This window comes from Schistocerca nitens, chromosome 2 (genome assembly GCF_023898315.1).
Source record: "Schistocerca nitens isolate TAMUIC-IGC-003100 chromosome 2, iqSchNite1.1, whole genome shotgun sequence".
NCBI classification, from domain to species: Eukaryota; Metazoa; Arthropoda; class Insecta; order Orthoptera; family Acrididae; genus Schistocerca; species Schistocerca nitens.
Genome location: NC_064615.1, coordinates 1,086,727,226 through 1,086,747,461, shown reverse-complemented (window position 1 = coordinate 1,086,747,461; position 20,236 = coordinate 1,086,727,226). Strand labels below are relative to the sequence as shown.

The 20,236-nt window shown below is 42.4% G+C and overlaps 1 protein-coding gene across 1 annotated transcript in view; it reads right to left on the bottom strand.

Moving 5' to 3' along the window:
* The window catches only part of LOC126237483 (uncharacterized), a 461,878-nt gene that overhangs the window by 351,231 nt on the left and 90,411 nt on the right, over positions 1-20,236 (bottom strand). The window lies entirely within an intron of this gene.

Genomic DNA, 20,236 nt, shown 5'->3' with positions numbered 1-20,236 from the left:
TACAGCAAATTCAACATGTTAACTGGGTTTCGCTGTTCAAAGCTTTGAAGAAATAATTTTTTTCTGGTCACAGCAGTAAGTTGGGTCCCCCACCACAGGCAAAGTAATTTGAAGACAAAGCGCAGGGCCTCTTTTTTTGTGCCAACCGAGGAATTGCATTTGCTTTGAACGGTTACACTCACAGCTGTTTCCGTTTAAATATGGCAGTGTCTAGCGATATCAACGTAATAATGCACCACATCATTTCGTTCGCTTCTTCGGTCTGCAAAAGCTTTAAAAAAATTTCCGGAACGACTGACTGTTTCTAGTGAATGATTACTGGTTTCCTTTATTTTTTACCTCTTGTCTGCACCACATTATAGACACATGGAGTAATATATTTCTTTAGCACATAAATAAACCAAAAAATTACATGTTTTTACTTAAAAATTAGATTTTGAGACGCTTTCTGTTTGGTCACTGATAGTTTTGTTTTGTTACCACAGTTTGAGATACTTTTATCGGTGGCTTGCATTCATTTAATCTATAGAAACTTTCGGATAATTTGCCATCACAATAAATATAAAGTACCCTCTTAACAGTTCTAGCGAGCTTAATTACCAAATGTGGAATTGTCGTTGCTCGACTCAGTGTGACATAGCGAAGGGTAACACATGATATTTACGAGGACGTAAGGTGCATTGAACCATAAAGATTTTATTGTGTTTTATATCTACATACAATGGTAAGCCAAAACATTACGACCATTGTCCACGGCCATCTTGGATGCCGCGTGGAGGCATTACTGGCACTTGGCAGGTTAACAATAGTATGTAAGCGGATCTGACACGTATATGGGATCATCCTAGCGAAGATATGGGCTGCAAAATTGTAGCGAAATGCAGGAAGATCTGCAGCGGATAGGCACTTGATGCAGGGAGTGGCAACTGACCCTTAACACAGACAAATGTAATGTATTGCGAATACATAGAAAGAAGGATCCTTTATTGTATGATTATATGACAGCGGAACAAACACGGGTAGCAGTTACTTTTGTAAAATATCTGGGAGTATGCGTACGGAACGATTTGAAGTGGAATGATCATATAAAATTAATTGTTGGTAAGGCGGGTACCAGGTTCAGATTCATTGGGAGAACCCTTAGAAAATGTAGACCACCAACAAAGGAGGTGGCTTACAAAACACTCGTTCGACATATACTTGAGTATTTCTCACCAGTGTGGGATCCGTTCCAGATCGGGTTGACGGAGGAGATAGAGAAGATCCAAAGAAGAGCGGCGCGTTTCGTCACCGGGTTATTTGGTAAGCATGATTGCGTTACGGAAATGTTTAGCAAACTCAAGTGGCAGACTCTGCAAGAGAGGCGCTCTGCATCGCGGTGTAGCTTGCTGTCCAGGTTTCGAGAGGGTGCGTTTCTGGATGAGGTATCGAATATATTGCTTCCCCCTACTTATACCTCCCGATGAGATCACGAATGTAAAATTAGAGAGATTCGAGCGCGCACAGAGGCTTTCCGGCAGTCGTTCTTCCCGCGAACCATACGCGACTGGAACAGGAAAGGGAGGTAATGACAGTGGCAGGTAAAGTGCCCTCCGCCACACACCGTTGGGTGGCTTGCGGAGTATAAATGTAGATGTACATGTAGAAATGGAGAAGCTTCGCGTGTAAACGAGTATTCGAAAACGACAAAGCTGGCCGAATGTTCACGAGCTACCATCGTAAGCATCTACGGAAAGTGGTCGAAAGACAGTGAAACTACCACTAGGCGCTAAATGGCTGGACGTCCACGACTTTTCACAGAACGTAGGGTTGGGAGGCCTGCTTACTCTCTCAAAGTAGGCTAGTTGGTGATCAGTTGCATCTCTGTGAAAGAGCACAATGGTGGTGCACGCACAACTGTTTCGGAGCACACCGTTCATCGTACACCGTTGAACGTGGAGCTCTGCAACTGACCCCCCTACTCGTTCACATATTGACCCAACAACATCGCCAATTACGTTTTCAGTGGGCACGGGACCATCAGAATTCGACCATCGATCAATGGGAACGTGTCGACTCTTCGGAGGAGAATCACATTTTTACTACACTAGGTCGATGGTCGTCTCCATAAATGGCGTCATCGAGGTAAACGGCGGCTCGAAATGTGCAGCGCGCCACGAACGGAAGCTTGTGGGAGTAGTATTATGCTACGGGAGACGTTCTCCTGTGGTTACACGGGACCTGTGGTAGTAATCGAAGACACGCTGACTGCTGCGAACCACCCCTTCATGCTTGATGTCTTACCCGACGGCGATGTCATCTTTCAGCAGGATAATTATCCGTGTCTCGGAGCCAGAACCGTGCTACGGTGGTCCGAGGAGCATTATAGTGAACTCAAGCTGATGTCTCGGCTACCAAATTCGCCCCATATAAATCCTATGGAACCCATCTGGGTACATATCGGACGCCATCACAACGTACGCGAATCAGCGGCCCGGTATTTACGTGAATTACATGACCTGTGCGTAGACATCTAGTAACATACGAGGTGTGGCTAGAAAAAAACCGGACTAGTACTGGTGAAACAATAAAACGAATGCAATAAGGCTGAAAGTCGCGTGGCCTGTCACGTGACTCTCGCTCCGCCTACTGCTCGAGTTTCATCTGCCTCCTGCACTCAGTCTGCCCGTGGCGTCTGTTTTAAGTAGTTGACGTTTTGTCTGTGCGTCGGAAAATGTTGAGTGTACAGAAAGAACAGCGTGTTAACATTAAATTTTGTTTCAAACTAGGAAAATCTGCAAGTGAAACGTTTGTAACGTTACAACAAGTGTACGGCGATGATTGTTTATCGCGAACACAAGTGTTTGAGTGGTTTAAACGATTTAAAGATGGCCGCGAAGACACCAGTGATGACACTCGCACTGGCAGACCATTGTCAGCAAAAACTGATGCAAACATTGAAAAAATCGGTAAACTTGTTCGACAAGATCGCCGTTTAACAATCAGAGCAGTGTCTGAGTTAACAGGAGTTGACAAGGAAAGTGTTAGGCAGATTCTTCATGAAAGTTTCAACATGAACAAAGTGTGTTCAAAAATGGTTCCAAAGTGTCTCACAATTGAACAGAAGGAACGCCGAAGAATGATTTGTTCTGACATCCTGGAAAACATTGAAAGTGATCCCACCTTCTTACAAAATGTTATTACTTGCGATGAATCGTGGTTTTTTACTTACGATCCCGAAACTAAACGCCAATCGATGCATTGGAAAACTCCTGGTTCTCCACGACAAAAAAAAGCACGAATGTCAAAATCGAAATTCAAGGCAATGATGATTGTTTTTTTTTTTTTTGACATCAAAGGGATTGTGCACATTGATTGGGTACCAGAGGGACAAACAGTGAATCAGCATTACTACATTAGCGTCCTGGCTACCCTACGTGAGCGAGTACGGAGAAAACGGAACGATTTGTGGAGAAAAAAGTCATGGATCCTTCACCAAGACAATGCCCCAGCTCACAGTGCGTTGTCAGTGAAGACGTTTTTGGCAAAACATAACATTCCCATCTTAGATCATCCACCCTACTCACCTGATTTGGCCCCCTGTGACTTTTCTCTTTTCCCTAAAGTCAAGTCAGCTTTGAAAGGAACTAGATTTGAGACTGTTGAAGCAGTAAAAGAAAAAGCGACGGAAGTAATGTATGGACTTACCGAAAATGATCTGCAGCATTGCTATGAACAGTGGAAAATTCGTATGGAGCGGTGTAGAGACCGAGGAGGAGAGTACATTGAAGGAGATAACATGAAATTGTAAATAATTGTAAATAAATGTTTTTTCCAGCATCAGTCCGGTTTTTTTCTAGCCGCACCTCGTATACCTCCACAAACCTACCAACAAAGTGTCGGATTCCTGATACTCTGAAACAGTGATGTATTTCGTTCCAAAGACTGACAAGCAAGCTATTACGCAGATCGTCATAATGTTTTGGCTCATCAGCGTACTTATTCCGCAAGTCACTGTACAGTAAAATGCATTTCATACAATTCTGTCCTACTTCATTCGAGTATTGAGGGTGGGAAAAATGACTGCCTGTCTGAATTGGTGAGCGCCCTAATCTCTTTCCTTATTCTCACGAAACGTACGCGAGACGTGTGTTGGGAGCAACATTTTCGCTCTGCCTCGAATACTTTTTTCTAAATTTAACAGACAGGATTTCGCGAAAACAACCTTAGTTTCCAAGGTCCTTTAAGTTCCCTGAACATCTCTTACATTTCCATTTTACCAACCTGTTGACGAGCCAACCAACGCGTCTCTGAATTCGACCGATGGTTGCTGCCATGCCAACTTCCATAAGGGTAGCAACTGTTGCAGTATCCCAGTCCGCCTCGGTAGCTGCAGGATCAGCGCAGCAGACGGCTTACCGAAGGGACCCGGATTCGATTACCGGCCATGTCGAAGAGTTTTGTCATAACTGATATTTCACTGTTAAGACGGCCGTATGGGTTTGCACTGAAAGCCAATAAATAAATACAAAAATAAAAAGAAGCAGTGTTCAAGTATTAATAGCACCAGTCTCTTGTATGTGGTTTGCTTTGAAGATGCACTGAGCTTTCCCTTGCTGTCCGGAGTACAATACGAAACCAGTTATACGTCAACTATGAGAAAAGCATGCAAAGTGATTAGAGCTAAGAATGTGAGCAAAGACCTTACGTAGCGAGCGCAGGTATCGTCTGCAGTGGAACAGAGATCATTAGAAATTAAAACTGTAGAGCAGCCACAAGAGGAATTTAACCTTTCTTTATTTTGCCATGCTCATTCTTTTTTGGGTATATCGTTTAAGAGCAATTCGTCCGTAAATTGCTAAGACCAACACAACTGTGGGAGACTGTATACTAGTAACAGTCAGTTTGGTTATCATACTTCAGGTTTTGGCTGCAGGTGATTGGTTCAGAAGTTTGATGTACCTCTTCAAGCTGCAATGTTTGGCCCCTTCCCCCAAATAAACCAACCATCCAAACTGCACTTCCCATCGATATTCCTCTTGATACCAGATGTGTAAAAAGCAATTTGTCTTCGAATTGGTAAGACCAATATCAGTATGAAAGAGTGTACATCAGTTACAACCGCACTGGTGATCATTCTTCACTTATTAGGTACCGGTAATTCAAACGGAAGTTTGGTGTCTTTATTAAAAGTGAACTTCTCATCGATTTGCCTCTTGCAGCGCTTTGGTGCAAGGACTCGAGGAATTCATTAAAATATTTTGAAATATGGATGAAACGATTGTGTTAACATTTTATTTTGGTTCACCAGTACAGAGTTCGAACTACGAACATCATAAATGCGACACACGACCGGAGTTATGTGACAATAGTGAAATGACAACAGCGAGAAAATTTGAGAAATCGGAGTTAATATATAGGCTTACCGGCAACCATTCTTCCTGGCGCTATTTGCGAGTGGAACAGGAAAGGGGGGGAATCACTTATTGTTGCCAGAACTCTCCGCCACACACCGTCAGATAGCTTGCGGAGTATTGATGTAAAAATATTGTTTCACCGCTCAAATTACCTCTGCAGCACAGTCGGCGTGTGAAAGAGGAAACAAGGTACACATGGCCCCAACATGCGAAACATTCGCCGCTCTTGGTGGGTAACGCTAACAACACCGTAAAATTGCCCTGTACTGCAGCCAAATGACTGCAATGTTGACGGCAATTAGTTGAAACGCCCTGCTTCCTCGGCAATGTTGCCCAACCACGCCATAAAATTGCCGTGTACTGCAGCCAAAAGACAGCAATGTTGCCGGCGATACTACCGCGATCACACAGTGCCGTAACGTGCGAGCAGACAATGTCGTAATATACGAGGTGTGGCTAGAAAAAAACCGGACTAGTACTGGTGAAACAATGAAACGAATGCAATAAGGCTGAAAGTCGCGTGGCCTGTCACGTGACTCTCGCTCCGCCTACTGCTCGAGTTTCATCTGCCTCCTGCACTCAGTCTGCCCGTGGCGTCTGTTTTAAGTAGTTGACGTTTTGTCTGTGCGTCGGAAAATGTTGAGTGTACAGAAAGAACAGCGTGTTGACATCAAATTTTGTTTCAAACTAGGAAAATCTGCAAGTGAAACGTTTGTAATGTTACAACAAGTGTACGGCGATGATTGTTTATCGCGAACACAAGTGTTTGAGTGGTTTAAACGATTTAAAGATGGCCGCGAAGACACCAGTGATGACAGTCGCACTGGCAGACCATTGTCAGCAAAAACTGATGCAAACATTGAAAAAATCGGTAAACTTGTTCGACAAGATCGCCGTTTAACAATCAGAGCAGTGTCTGAGTTAACAGGAGTTGACAAGGAAAGTGTCGAACAAGTTTACCGATTTTTTCAATGTTTGCATCAGTTTTTGCTGACAACGGTCTGCCAGTGCGAGTGTCATCACTGGTGTCTTCGCGGCCATCTTTAAATCGTTTAAACCACTCAAACACTTGTGTTCGCGATAAACAATCATCGCCGTACACTTGTTGTAATATTACAAACGTTTCACTTGCAGATTTTCCTAGTTTGAAACAAAATTTGATGTTAACACGCTGTTCTTTCTGTACACTCAACATTTTCCGACGCACAGACAAAACGTCAACTACTTAAAACAGACGCCACGGGCAGACTGAGTGCAGGAGGCAGATGAAACTCGAGCAGTAGGCGGAGCGAGAGTCACGTGACAGGCCACGCGACTTTCAGCCTTATTGCATTCGTTTTATTGTTTCACCAGTACTAGTCCGGTTTTTTTCTAGTCACACCTCGTACAATGTGGTGACAAAAGTCATGGGATAGCGACACGCACATAAACAGATGGCAGTAGTATCGCGTGCAGAAGGTATAAACGGGCAGCGCATTGGAGGAGGTGTCATTTGTACCCAGGTGATTCACGTGGAAAGTTTCCTACGTGATTATGGTCGCACCACGGTAATTAACAGACGGTTGTTGGAGCTAGATGGATGGGGCATTCCATTTCGGAAATCGTTACGGAGTTCAATATTCCAAGATCCACAGTGGCAATATTGTGCCGAGAATACCAAATGTCAGGCATTATCTCTCACCACGGACAACGCAGTGGTCGACGGCCTCCATTTACCGATCGAGAACAGCTCCGTTTGCGTAGTGTTATCAATGTTAACAAAGAAACAACACTGCTTGAAGTAACCGCAGAAATCGACGTGGGACGTACGACGAACGTATCTGTGAGAACAGTGCGGCGAAATTTTCGGTTAACGGGCTGTGGCAGCAGACGACCGACGCGAGTGACTTTGCTGACAGCACGACACCGCCTGCAGCGCCTGTCCAGGGCTTAACATCATAACGTTTGAACCGTGGTCTGGTCAGATGAGTCCCGAATCCACGTGGTGAGAGCTGATGGTAGGGTTCGAGTGTGGCGCAGACCGCTCGAAGCCATAGACCCACGATGCCAACAATACACTGTGAGGCTGGTGTGGGCTGTGTTTACCTGGAATGGACTGGGTCCTCTAGTTCAACTGACCCGATCATTCACTGTGCTACTTGAAGACCATTTGCAACCACACATAGACTTCAGGTTCCCAAACAGCGATGGATTTTTTATGGATGACAATGCGCTGTTTCAACGGTCCACAGTTGTTTGCGATTGGTTGAAGGACATCCTGGACAATTCGAGCGAATGTTCTGGCCACCCGAATCGTCCAACATGAATCCCAACGAATATTTACGGGAAGTAAGCGCAAATCCTGCATCCACAGCACTTTCGGAATCATGGGCGCCTGTAGAGGCAGCATGGCTCAATATTTCTGCAGGGAACTTCCAACGACTTGTTGAGTTCATGCCACGTCGAATTGCTCCACTAAGCCGGGCATAAGGAGGTTCAGCACGATACTGTATCGTATTGTATGTTAACTGGGGGCGTAGCAACGACAGAGGGACTTCGTCCCCGCCGCAGCTGCAGTGGTCCACAACCCCACGACGACTACCGCAGTCCACTTCACTCCTCCACCGCCCCACACTATCAGGATTATTGTGCGGTTCGGCCCCCGATGGACCCACCCCCCACCCCACACCGAACCACTCTTTTATTGTACGGTTCGGCCTCTGGTGAATCGCCCCCTTCCCCCCCCCCTCCCCCCAGGGAACATCTCACACCAGACGATTTAACCACTATGTGTGCGTGGCAGAGTAATGGTGGTGTACGCGTCCGTGGAGAACTTGTTTGCGCAGCAATCGCCAACAGAGCGTAGCTGACGCGGAATAAGGGGAACCAGACCGCATTCGCCGAGGCAGATGGAAAACCGCCTAAAAACAACCCACAGACTGGCTGGCTCACTGGACCTCGACACAAGTACGCTGGGCGGATTCGGGCCAGGGACCAGGCGCTCCTTCCCAATCCGGAAAGCCGTAGGTATCCCATGACTTTTGTCTACTTCGTGTACAGCCTGCGTAAACGCAGCTTAAGGCAAATGCCAATATGGACCCTATAAAAAAGACACTGCCGTATTCTTTCCCTATCCTTTCGCTTGTGCTTCGTCGCTGATGATCTCGTCGTCGGTGGGACATTAAACCAAAATCTGCTTTCCTACCTTATGACTTGGAACCATTGTTAGCAGTCAGTTCATTAGAAACACAGAAGTTCAGTGACTTTGGATCCGGATACCCTTTGGAAACTGCAGATGGAATAAGCAGTGTTTCGAGCGTGGTAGTGGTGGTGTCGGTGTAATGGGGGGAGGGGACAGGGACGGGGGAGGGAGAGGAGTGAAGAGGGGTGTCAGTGGGCCTCGGAGCGGCCGTTGTATATATAGCTGAGACGCCGGCTGGCCCGTAAACACGCACGGACACACACACACACACACACACACATGTGGTCCCACGTGCCAGACGGCCTGCTCCGTTCTGGTGGACGGCCGGCTAGTGCTCCGGGGACCCGAGGCACGCAATTCACGAGATCCGGGAGCGGCGGATGTCCGTAAAGCATTCCGCTCTGGAGTCCGGGACTCATTCTCCGAACTGGCTGTATGCCGTTCACACCGACACACACACTATATTTATTGCACATCGTATGTACAATTCAATGAGTAACGAGTACTCCACGAGACCGTATCGTTACTGTCTGAAATGTTTCGTTAGCCGCACGTTTCCTTCCCTCCTAGCAGTTCGTGCCCGACTTTGCAGTTTTCGTATTCCTCAGCGGAGAAAGTTGCTCGAAGTACATAATACGTCTTGTCCCTTGCCATGCTTTCTGTCCCGCGTCTAACTCGGGTCTGATCCGGGCGGAGTCAGCAGTATTTGTAATCCTCCAATTCCTTCGTTTCACGCGTTAAGGTTATACAGCATTTAGCATTTCGACGTAATAACATTACATCACAGAAAATAGCAAAAAACAAACTCATCTTATGAATAATCATATACTCTACAACATATACACATTTCAGTTTTCAATGAATAAATCTGTATGAAATTGTCCGTTGAGTTATTTCTTAGGTGACACTTTTATGACAATTTGGACCGAGGAGGGAGGCATGCCAGGGAAATCCGTGCATCTGTGTGAACCGCTGTGCCAAGATATTTTAAGGAACCATTTGCACTCGAGCACAGACGATATTTAATTTACTGAACTTAGATTATATGTATCGATTTTTTATGACAAGAGAAAGCAAAACAAAGGAATTAACACCGCTCTCTTGTCGCAGCCAGTAGGCATCAACTCTCTTATGTCATTCGTTGTCCTAGAAGGACGTAATAATTTGTGTGCCTCCACAGTTAGCCATATTGGTACTTATTTGCAGAAAAGAGGCGCCAATTAATAAGACGCTCTCATTTGTGAATTATCTGCAATTATTTACCTAGAATTTTACGTGTCATTCATATCGTAATCTATATGTTGAAATGAATATATGTTTTATTTAATCGTATGCTTTTCTCTGTTTTAGTAGTTTTAGTCACCCCATTGTCATGACTGAAGCTGATGTCAGATATCAGACTTTGTCTACAGACTTTGTCTACAAAAATGAGCCCTGGCTACGTTCCGTACATCTTCGGACGTGCGAAGCTCGATAAATTCACGGCGTAAATTGCATTTACTTTATTGTGTGACCTCAATGAACAATGCTACGTAAGATTTTATGAAACATTAAGAAATTCAATTCCACTCTTAAAAGCGAAACAAATTATAATCTCTCAATTACTTATCCAAACAATTATTATTATTATTATTATCGTGTGTTATAAGAGTCGAGGGGCATGAAAGGGAAGCAGTGGTTGGGAAAGGAGTGAGACAGGGTTGTAGCCTCTCCCCGATGTTATTCAATCTGTATATTGAGCAAGCAGTAAAGGAAACAAAAGAAAAATTCGGAGTAGGTATTAAAATCCATGGAGAAGAAATAAAAACTTTGAGGTTCGTCGATGACATTGTAATTCTGTCAGAGACAGCAAAGGACTTGGAAGAGCAGTTGAACGGAATGGATGGTGTCTTGAAGGGAGGATATAAGATGAACATCAACAAAAGCAAAACGAGGATAATGGAATGTAGTCAAATTAAGTCAGGTGATGCTGAGGGAATTAGATTAGGAAATGAGACACTTAAAGTAGTAAAGGAGTTTTGCTATTTAGGGAGTAAAATAACCGATGATGGTCGAAGTAGAGAGGATATAAAATGTAGACTGGCAATGGGAAGGAAAGCGTTTCTCAAGAAGAGAAATTTGTTAACATCGCGTATAGATTTAGGTGTCAGGAAGTCGTTTCTGAAAGTATTTGTATGGAGTGTAGCCATGTATGGAAGTGAGACATGGACGATAACTAGTTTGGACAAGAAGAGAATAGAAGCTTTCGAAATGTGGTGCTACAGAAGAATGCTGAAGATAAGGTGGGTAGATCACGTAACTAATGACGAGGTATTGAATAGGATTGGGGAGAAGAGAAGTTTGTGGCACAACTTGACTAAAAGAAGGGATCGGTTGGTAGGACATGTTTTGAGGCATCAAGGGATCACAAATTTAGCATTGGAGGGCAGCGTGGAGGGTAAAAATCGTAGAGGGAGACCAAGAGATCAATACACTAAGCAGATTCAGAAGGATGTAGGTTGCAGTAGGTACTGGGAGATGAAGAAGCTTGCACAGGATAGAGTAGCATGGAGAGCTGCATCAAACCAGTCTCAGGACTGAAGACCACAACAACAACAACAACATTATTATTATTATTATTATTATTATTATTACAATTTATTATTATTATTATATTATTTTATTTTTATTTGTTAAAATAGATCAGTGGCTAACGCACCTGCCTAATAAGCAAGAGACCCGGATTCGATTCCTGGCCTCGTTACAAATCACAAGCCGCGCCGGTCTATATACTTAAAATCATACTGCTGCTAACGAAACAGTCAAGTTTCTGAAATTGAGTCAGTTCTAAATATCTTTTTTTCCTTTTTTGTACGCAAGGTTTTACGTCAAAATATTGTCATAAGCTTTACATACTGGGATGTTGAGAAAATTTACGTACGTAATCCCGTATTTTGGTGACGAGTTACTTCCTCGTATCCATCCCACACATACTCCATATACTGTAGGTTGTCCGTTAATTTAAGTCCGAAAATTGTATGAATCGTGTGCGCAAATTGTATGAATCGTGTGCGCAAATTGTATGAATCGTGTGCGCTTTGATCCACGTTTCAGCGGGGCGCTTTACTTTTGGAAACGGTTTCCATTCGGGTACCGTGTCGTTAGGGGCCCATATATTGCGTACGTCCGTTCTATTGGTCGAATCATGTCTCTTGCTCTGACCCATCTCGTGACAAATTTTGGGCACTCAGAATGATACCTGAGTGTGTCCTTCGAATTACAACTTCCACATGCGGTCGACGGTTTTAACTGGATGGAGTAAAGCTTGGAGTTGGTCGCTATTGTCCGGGTTAGCACTATGTGCAGAGTCGATCAAGCGCCTTCTGGTACTATTTTGAAAGCCAAATTTCGCACACGATTTTCCATTTGTGCTGTGGTAATCGCAGGTCCCATTTATTAGGAACTGAAATTCCCTATGACGTACCGTCGTGCATTGCCACTGTAAACACCTGCCACCTTATGGAAACACTGCAGTGTATGCTTGTAGTGGTAGCTTTCGAGAGGCCGAGGCGTAGCCACACTTTGGAATTATTTTGATATCGCAAAGAGTTCAGTTCTTCAAAATATTCAGATGTGTGTGAATATCTAAGGGACCAAACTGCCGAGGTCATCGGTCCCTAGACTTACACACTACTTAAACTAACTTATACTAAGAACGACAGACACCCATGCCCGAAGGAGGACTCGAATCTCCGGCGGGAGGGGCTGCGCAGTCCGTGACATGACGCCTCAAACCAAGGGGCCACTCCGCGCGGCTTTCAGTTCTTGCAACTTCAGATGTTGTCATTAATTCCTATATACCCGTGGTAGATGTTCATCAGTACGTAGAAGTGAAAACTCTGGTGCATTCATGAGCACGGTTATACCTGCAACTTGCTAGGATAGAAAAAAAAGGTATATATGTCTAATGGCTAAATCGGTAACGACTTTCAGTAACAAAAGTAAGTACTTCGTAACGGATGTACGTTTCGATAATACCTAATACCCATGGTGAAAAATTTAGTCTGGGCGCAACAGCCGCTTTTAAGTTTTATTATTTACGCAGAATCATTCGTAAACTTATACACGAAACCGATGGCGAATCTTCAATAAAACAGTTTCGGAAAAAATACATCACAGATGCCGTAAACAACATTAACGAATCGTGGAAGAAATTAAAATCAAACACTTTGAACCAAGTTTAGAAAAAAAAACAATCGCCAGAATGCATAAAAACTATTGAACCTGAAGTTGATTCTATTTCTGTAATTCGTTAGGACGTACCAAACTGAGGAGACCATCTTGTTTTGGGTTATGTTTGGTTGGTTTGTTGAAGGGGGGGGGGGGGGGGGGAAGGGACCAAACTGCTTGGTCATCGGTCCATTGGATTTTGGAATAAGGTGATTTGGTTGACCCTCTACATTCTGAGAGAGAACCTCTTTCGAACGAGGAACTGATACAGATAGAAACAGAATAAGCACGCGAAGCACGCGACGAAGAAGCGGAGCCAGAGCCTGCTGTGTGCCAATAGCAAACTGCAAAGGACTTGTCGAATGCGCTGTGTTATTTTCAGTAGGGAATGAACATCGTTATTCAAAATTGTCCCCACTATGAACGTAGCAATAAGAAATCTCGAGAAATAAACTCAGAAATTGCAAAACACTGCTAATAGAGACAGAAAGCAAGGCGAAGCAGACAACTTTGCACCAATATTTTAAACTGGGTCAGTCCACAAATGCGGAAAGTGAATACAGCAGACCATAATAGCTTAGTGATTCTTCATGTTAATGTTATTCATCAGGTTAAAGTACTTTATAATATTTTATTATATGTATAAATATGAGGGTATGATTTCTCTCGTTTCTTAAGTTACATGTATATTTTTCGAGTTTTTGTTTAGTATTACACTATTACACTTTTTTTTGTCTAAACAAGGCCCCCGGAGTAGACAACATTCCATTGGAACTACTGACGGCCTTGGGAGCGCCAGTCCTGACAAAACTCTACCATCTGATGAGCAAGATGTATGAAACAGGTGAAATACCCTCAGACTTCAAGAAGAATATAATAATTCCAATCCCAAAGAAAGCAGGTGTTGACAGATGTGAAAATTACCGGACAATCAGTTTAATAAGCCACAGCTGCAAAATACTAACACGAATTCTTTACAGACGAATGGAAAAACTAGTAGAAGCCGGCCTCGGGGAAGATCAGTTTGGATTCCGTAGAAATACTGGAACACGTGAGGCAATACTGACCTTACGACTTACCTTAGAAGAAAGATTAAGGAAAGGCAAACCTACGTTTCTAGCATTTGTAGACTTAAAGAGAAAGCTTTTGACAATGTTGACTGGAATACTCTCTTTCAAATTCTAAATGTGGCAGGGGTAAAATACAGGGAGCGAAAGGCTATTTACAATTTGTACAGAAACCAGATGGCAGTTATAAGAGTCGAGGGACATGAAAGGGAAGCAGTGGTTGGGAAGGGAGTAAGACAGGGTTGTAGCCTCTCTCCGATGTTATTCAATCTGTATATTGAGCAAGCAGTAAAGGAAACAAAAGAAAAATTCGGAGTAGGTATTAAACTCCATGGAGAAGAAATAAAAACTTTGAGGTTCGCCGATGACATTGTAATTCTGTCAGAGACAGCAAAGGACTTGGAAGAGCAGTTGAACGGAATGGATGGTGTCTTGAAGGGAGGATATAAGATGAACATCAACAAAAGCAAAACGAGGATAATGGAATGTAGTCGAATTAAGTCGGGTGATGCTGAGGGTATTAGATTAGGAAATGAGACACAGAAGAGGTAAAGGAGTTTTGCTATTTGGGGAGCAAAATAACTGATGATGGTCGAAGTAGAGAGGATATAAAATGTAGACTGGCAATGGGAAGGAAAGCATTTCTGAAGAAGAGAAATTTGTTAACATCGAGTATAGATTTAAGTGTCAGGAAGTCGTTTCTGAAAGTATTTGTATGGAGTGTAGCCATGTATGGAAGTGAAACATGGACGGTAAATAGTTTGGACAAGAAGAGAATAGAAGCTTTCGAAATGTGGTGCTACAGAAGAATGCTGAAGATTAGATGGGTAGATCACATAACTAATGAGGAAGTATTGAATAGGATTGGGGAGAAGAGGAGTTTGTGGCACAACTTGACCAGAAGAAGGGATCGGTTGGTAGGACATGTTCTGAGGCATCTATGGATCACCAATTTAGTATTGGAGGGCAGCGTGGAGGGTAAAAATCGTAGGGGGAGACCAAGAGATGAATACACTAAGCAGATTCAGAAGGATGTAGGTTGCAGTAGGTACTGGGAGATGAAGAAGCTTGCACAGGATAGAGTAGCATGGAGAGCTGCATCAAACCAGTCTCAGGACTGAAGACCACAACAACAACAACACTGTTTTGTCCTTTCATTTTAAAGTGAGCATTTTTATGGAAAACAAAAATAATAAAACGCTTTATAAGTTACAGACTAAACTATACTACAAAAATATTGGAACAAATCCAATTACATTTGTAAGTGTTTGTACAAAAATTATTAATTCGTTATTAGGCTTTTTGAGGTGCCATATAAAGTCACGTACGAGGCACCGCAACCATTTTATAAATCTGAATTTTTTTATCTATACACTGCAATTATATTTGAATTTTCTCATTTTGGAAAGACAAAAGGAGCGATATGTTTTACTTGCTAAAATACCTTCTAAAGCCTAGATTGGATAAATATTTCTTTTTCTGTGAGCGGTGTATATTTATGGGCATGGCCATTTGGACATGGTACTTTATGTTTTTAAATATTTTTTATCACAAATTTTTTATAATGTGCCGTTTTTTATCAACTTGAAAACTTGGCGTGAGGGCCAACTTAAAATGAACATGTTTTTAAGGTATGTAAATGTACAGTTCCACCTGTTTTTTTTTAATGTCGAACTATAACTTTTATCTGAAATATTACTTCTTGACTCATGTTATGAGGCACATTCCATGTATATGCACTTTGTTACAGACCTAAAGATGACAGTAAAGCCCGTCGAAACCGGCTATTTTAAATAAAGAAATGTTTATGCGATCTTGGCTTTAGAATATTTTTTAGTAACTGCTGTTATGGTAGCTGGAAAAAATTTTGTCAGTTAATGTTCAGCAACTCAGCTTCATTTACGCGTTTCAAGTAAACTCATCTTCAGAATATCAAAGGCAGTAAGATAACCAAATGATTACTTGTCATGATACCATACTATGTGTATGAAGTCCCTTACTGCCTTTGAAATTCTGAAGATGAGTTTACTCGAAACGTGTAAATAAAGTTGAGTTGCTGATCGTCAACTGACTAAATTTTTCTCCAGCGACCATAACAGCAGTGTATAAACAAAAAATTTTGCTATACGGCCTCTTGCTTTGCGGCCAACTTGTACGGATCGCGTCTAGGCCGTAAAGCGAGGTATGGGTGTATCGTATTTCACACCTGAAAAGTTCAATAACTGGAAAAAAAATCCTAAGTCTCTGCAGTGTACTCCAAGGCTAAAGTAATCGTGTTTAAAATAAGTAACAGACATCAGCTGGATACGGATCATCGTTAACTTCTTCTCCAAGCCGGCCGCAGTGGTTGTGCGTTTCTAGGCGCTGCAGTCCGGAACCGCGGGACCGCTACGGTCGCAGGTTCGAATCCTGCCTCGGGCATGGGTGTGTGTGATGTCCTTAGGTTAGTTAGGTTTAAGTAGTTCTAAGTCCTAGGGGACTGATGACCTAAGATGTTACGTCACATAGTGCTCAGAGCCATTTTAACCATTTTTCTTCTCCAAACGACAACAAAAAGAAAGCACTACAAAGCACAAACACTGGAAAAATATTGTTCCTACGAAAAATATAGTGATATCACAGTTTCGAACGTGTAAAAACTCACAACTATATTTTCTGAAGAGGTGAAACTGATATCGGAGCAATGAAAACCTTTTTTGAGATGTAAATTTAAGTTTTAACAGCAATTTAAAGCTCCTTACATACTAATAGAAGTCTTTTCAATTGAAAAGCAAATTCGCCTGAACTCTGATGGATTGATATTCTGAGACCTTTTAATACAACTCGTACATAGGTGAATCTTCATTTTTTTCAATTTTCTTTTAAATCGCAGTAGAAGAGATGGAAGTCTTAAGAGTATCAGCAAATTCAATCGATAAGTTTTCTTTATCTGTAGGCACGTGTGTCTTCGCTGGAATCACTGTGCAGAGTGAATGCAGAACGCAGTGTTCTTGTTGCTGACTCTGTATGACGGGACAGAGTAAGATAGCCCGGCTCTTTTCGAATAGCGCCAAGATTGCACCCGAACTAGAAATCTCCGTTCGCCATTCGGATCACCATAAAAACTGTCACAAGTCCATATCCCATGGCGCTTAATGGTTTCCAGCACCAACTTCCACCGTTTCACTCTACAATCCACCATCAGATCACTTCTGTACTCCGCATAGAACAAGACACGTTAATTTTGCGCTTCACTAACAATGTAGACAAATTCAACATATAAAATAATAGTTCGCACATTTTCATGAAAAAGTGCATGCTTTCAACATTTTGGTCTTCCGAGCAGCGTTTCCTACAAACCACTGCACGTGTTTCATGAAGAAACTGAAGAACATATTGTATTAAAAACGAATTTGTTTCCTATACTTTAAGGACTATGAAATCCAGGGGTAAAAAGTCAGGTACAAAAGATATTTGATGTTTAACGCCACGTTAATGTAGAGGAATAAATACTGCCTGAAGATTAGAAAGCTGGCTTCGTATGGTGGGAATGTGCAGAGAATTTGATGAAAATTACGTGAATAAAAGTATCTAGGGTGAGTCATCTACACTGCAGACGTCCTTCTATGAAACTCGCAATGCTATATCTGGCCTTCAAAAACCACGCGCTAGATTTTCATATTCTCTCGCTCGCTACGCGCAAAACTGTTATTCCTACAGAAAAAATGAAAAGGACCTTTTTGTAGGAAAGTTAATGTAGTTAAATTCTGTACACGGATACGTTTTCGCTAGAGGTCCTGGTTTGCGAGTAATTCAAGAATAACGTACAAAAGTGGACCTTCAAAGGCACCTCCACTCCCACACTCGTCTCTCACCAGTCAGGATTGTATGTTACTCATTGCACTCCCTCTTAACAAAATTTGCAGCTACACGAATTATTTCGATTTCACCTTTTTTGGTCTTCACTGACTGCCATTATTACGCTACCGGCTTAGTCGAGCACTTACAAACTGTAAAACTGATATTTCTGTAAATTTTACCTAACGATATTGTGAATTTTAACAGCACAAAAAATCGTTGTATTTGTCAGGCCTTCTGACTACGAAACTACTGTGCTTGTAAGGGTAATGTTTCTATCGAACTGTCAATGTAATTAGTTTAGCGCAACATTTATAAAAGTCATTTTACTTTCATTATCCTCAAGGGCACGTTTGAAATTAATAATGTTAACGAAATGGCCGACTATGCTGATGGCGAAATAGCACAATCAATAGAGACCAGAAAAGGTCGAATACTGGAAATAGTTCGTGTAGTCAGAAATTTTTGTACAGTGGTAGGAGGGAGTGCTACGACCAACATACTAGAAATCCTGATTGGTGAGGGATGAGTGTTGGAGTGGAAGCGCCTCTGAAGATCACTTTTGTATGTTTTTCTTGGATAACTCAAAAACCGTGGTCCAAGCAAAAACGTACCCCAGTACAAAATTTAACTACATTAAATTTTCTACAAAAACGCCCTGTTCGTTTATTCTATAGCACTAATAGTTCGCGCGTAACGAACGACAGAATATGGAAATCACGGGTGTGGGTTCTGAAGACTATATATAATATTGCGGGATGCATAAAACGACATCGGTAGGGCAGCTAAATCGCCCCGTATAGCGTTCATGTTGTGGTGATACAGTTAATAATCTTACCAGGAAATCCATTAGCATCCTATTTAAATGTGCTATGTTGGTAATCATTTTTTCATAATTACCAGAGTTATTAAAAATTTATAATTGAGTAATGAATATCTTTCTCGACCATAGTGTAAGACTTAAGAGTTTATCAAGGTCGTTCTTATTCTTATCATTAATGCCATGAACTATGGCTGTTACAGAAATGAAGTATTACAGCTATGGTACAAGGGTAAGACCGCGGGCTGCATAAAACTAGATCGGTAGGGACAGTTGAATTACACTGTATAGGTGGTCTACATTCCAGTATATACGTTTATGGAGTGAGTAATTACGAATGTTGAAAAACAACCCTTCATTACACAGCAGTTTAAGAAGAAAATATGGTAATTACTTTTTTAATTCAGGACTTTTGGGTGAAACTGTGCAAGAAAGTGCGAGAAGCGCAGCAATGCCAGAGGCGGAAGCCTGTTTATAGCCACGAGCTCGGCCCACAAGAGGAGAAACAGAGTTCCCGACGTACCTGCTTGCTGCCAAGAATTCGCCATGTAAGCCGCGACGCCATCAGCCCAGAAACAATGGGCGCTCAGGTGCAGCGCCGTAGAAACTAGTAGGTCTGTGTTCGCACACTATTATGTATGTGCGATGTTCCGAAACGTGATACGTCAAAGCTTGATTTAAACCATTTCGTGGAAGTAAAGGCTTGGTGAGTCACGAGTGAGGAAAAAACTCAAAAGTAATTCTTTCTATGTCGTATCTAGAAACTAAACTGAGAAATCTATGTGGAATCTGCAGGAATGTAACGTTGAGTAGGTACGTAACATGTAAAAATTGAAAGAGATTGTAAAAAAACGATAAATATATAAACTTCCCAGAATACTACAGCACATAGCACAGAAGCGCGCGCACACACACACACACACACACACACAAACACACACACACACACACACACAAACAAACAAACACCGTAAACGTAGGTAGTGCAGTACAAATTCTACCTCCCGTAATCGTAAAATAATTAACGATGATGAAGAAATTCAAACATTCTTAACAATCATCACACCAAAATACGGTATCATTTTCACTGTGTGGAACACACGCCAACAACGGATTTAAAAAATGTATGTGTGTGTTTGTTTGTTTGTGTGTGTGTGTGTGTGTGTGTGTGTGTGTGTGAGAGAGAGAGAGAGAGAGAGAGAGAGAGAGAGAGAGGAATAAACGAAAAGGTCTATGCAAATTTTCATTTTCTTCTTTGCGGAGATACGTTCCAACTAGGGAACATTAGCACGCTTCACTTCTCAATAATCTTGCTCGCCCATGTATTTGTTGCATCTCTACACCTAGGCATCGATCTTGAGAGGGAAGAAATTTGCAGAAAGTCCCTGCACTCACTTCCTGGCTACACGCTGAACGTTCGCGTTAATTGTGCATGTTGATCCTCCAATGGTATGAGAAGCTTGACTTCACTGGAAATAACGAGTCTGGCTTAGTAGCTCCCAACAAAACTGCCACAATGCCAATAACTCTGAAACGGAGCACAATGAAATTAGTGCTCATAAAAGACTTTTCTGGTTCGTTTGATGTCTGCTTCGAGAGTCTTTACGCATACACGAGATCATGTCCGCTGTGGTAAAAGATAGATGCTAACTGGCATGCAGAATGCACACACCTGTGAAGTTCAGGATGAGTTACAGACCCAAGGTGATACCCAATGAAAGTCCGT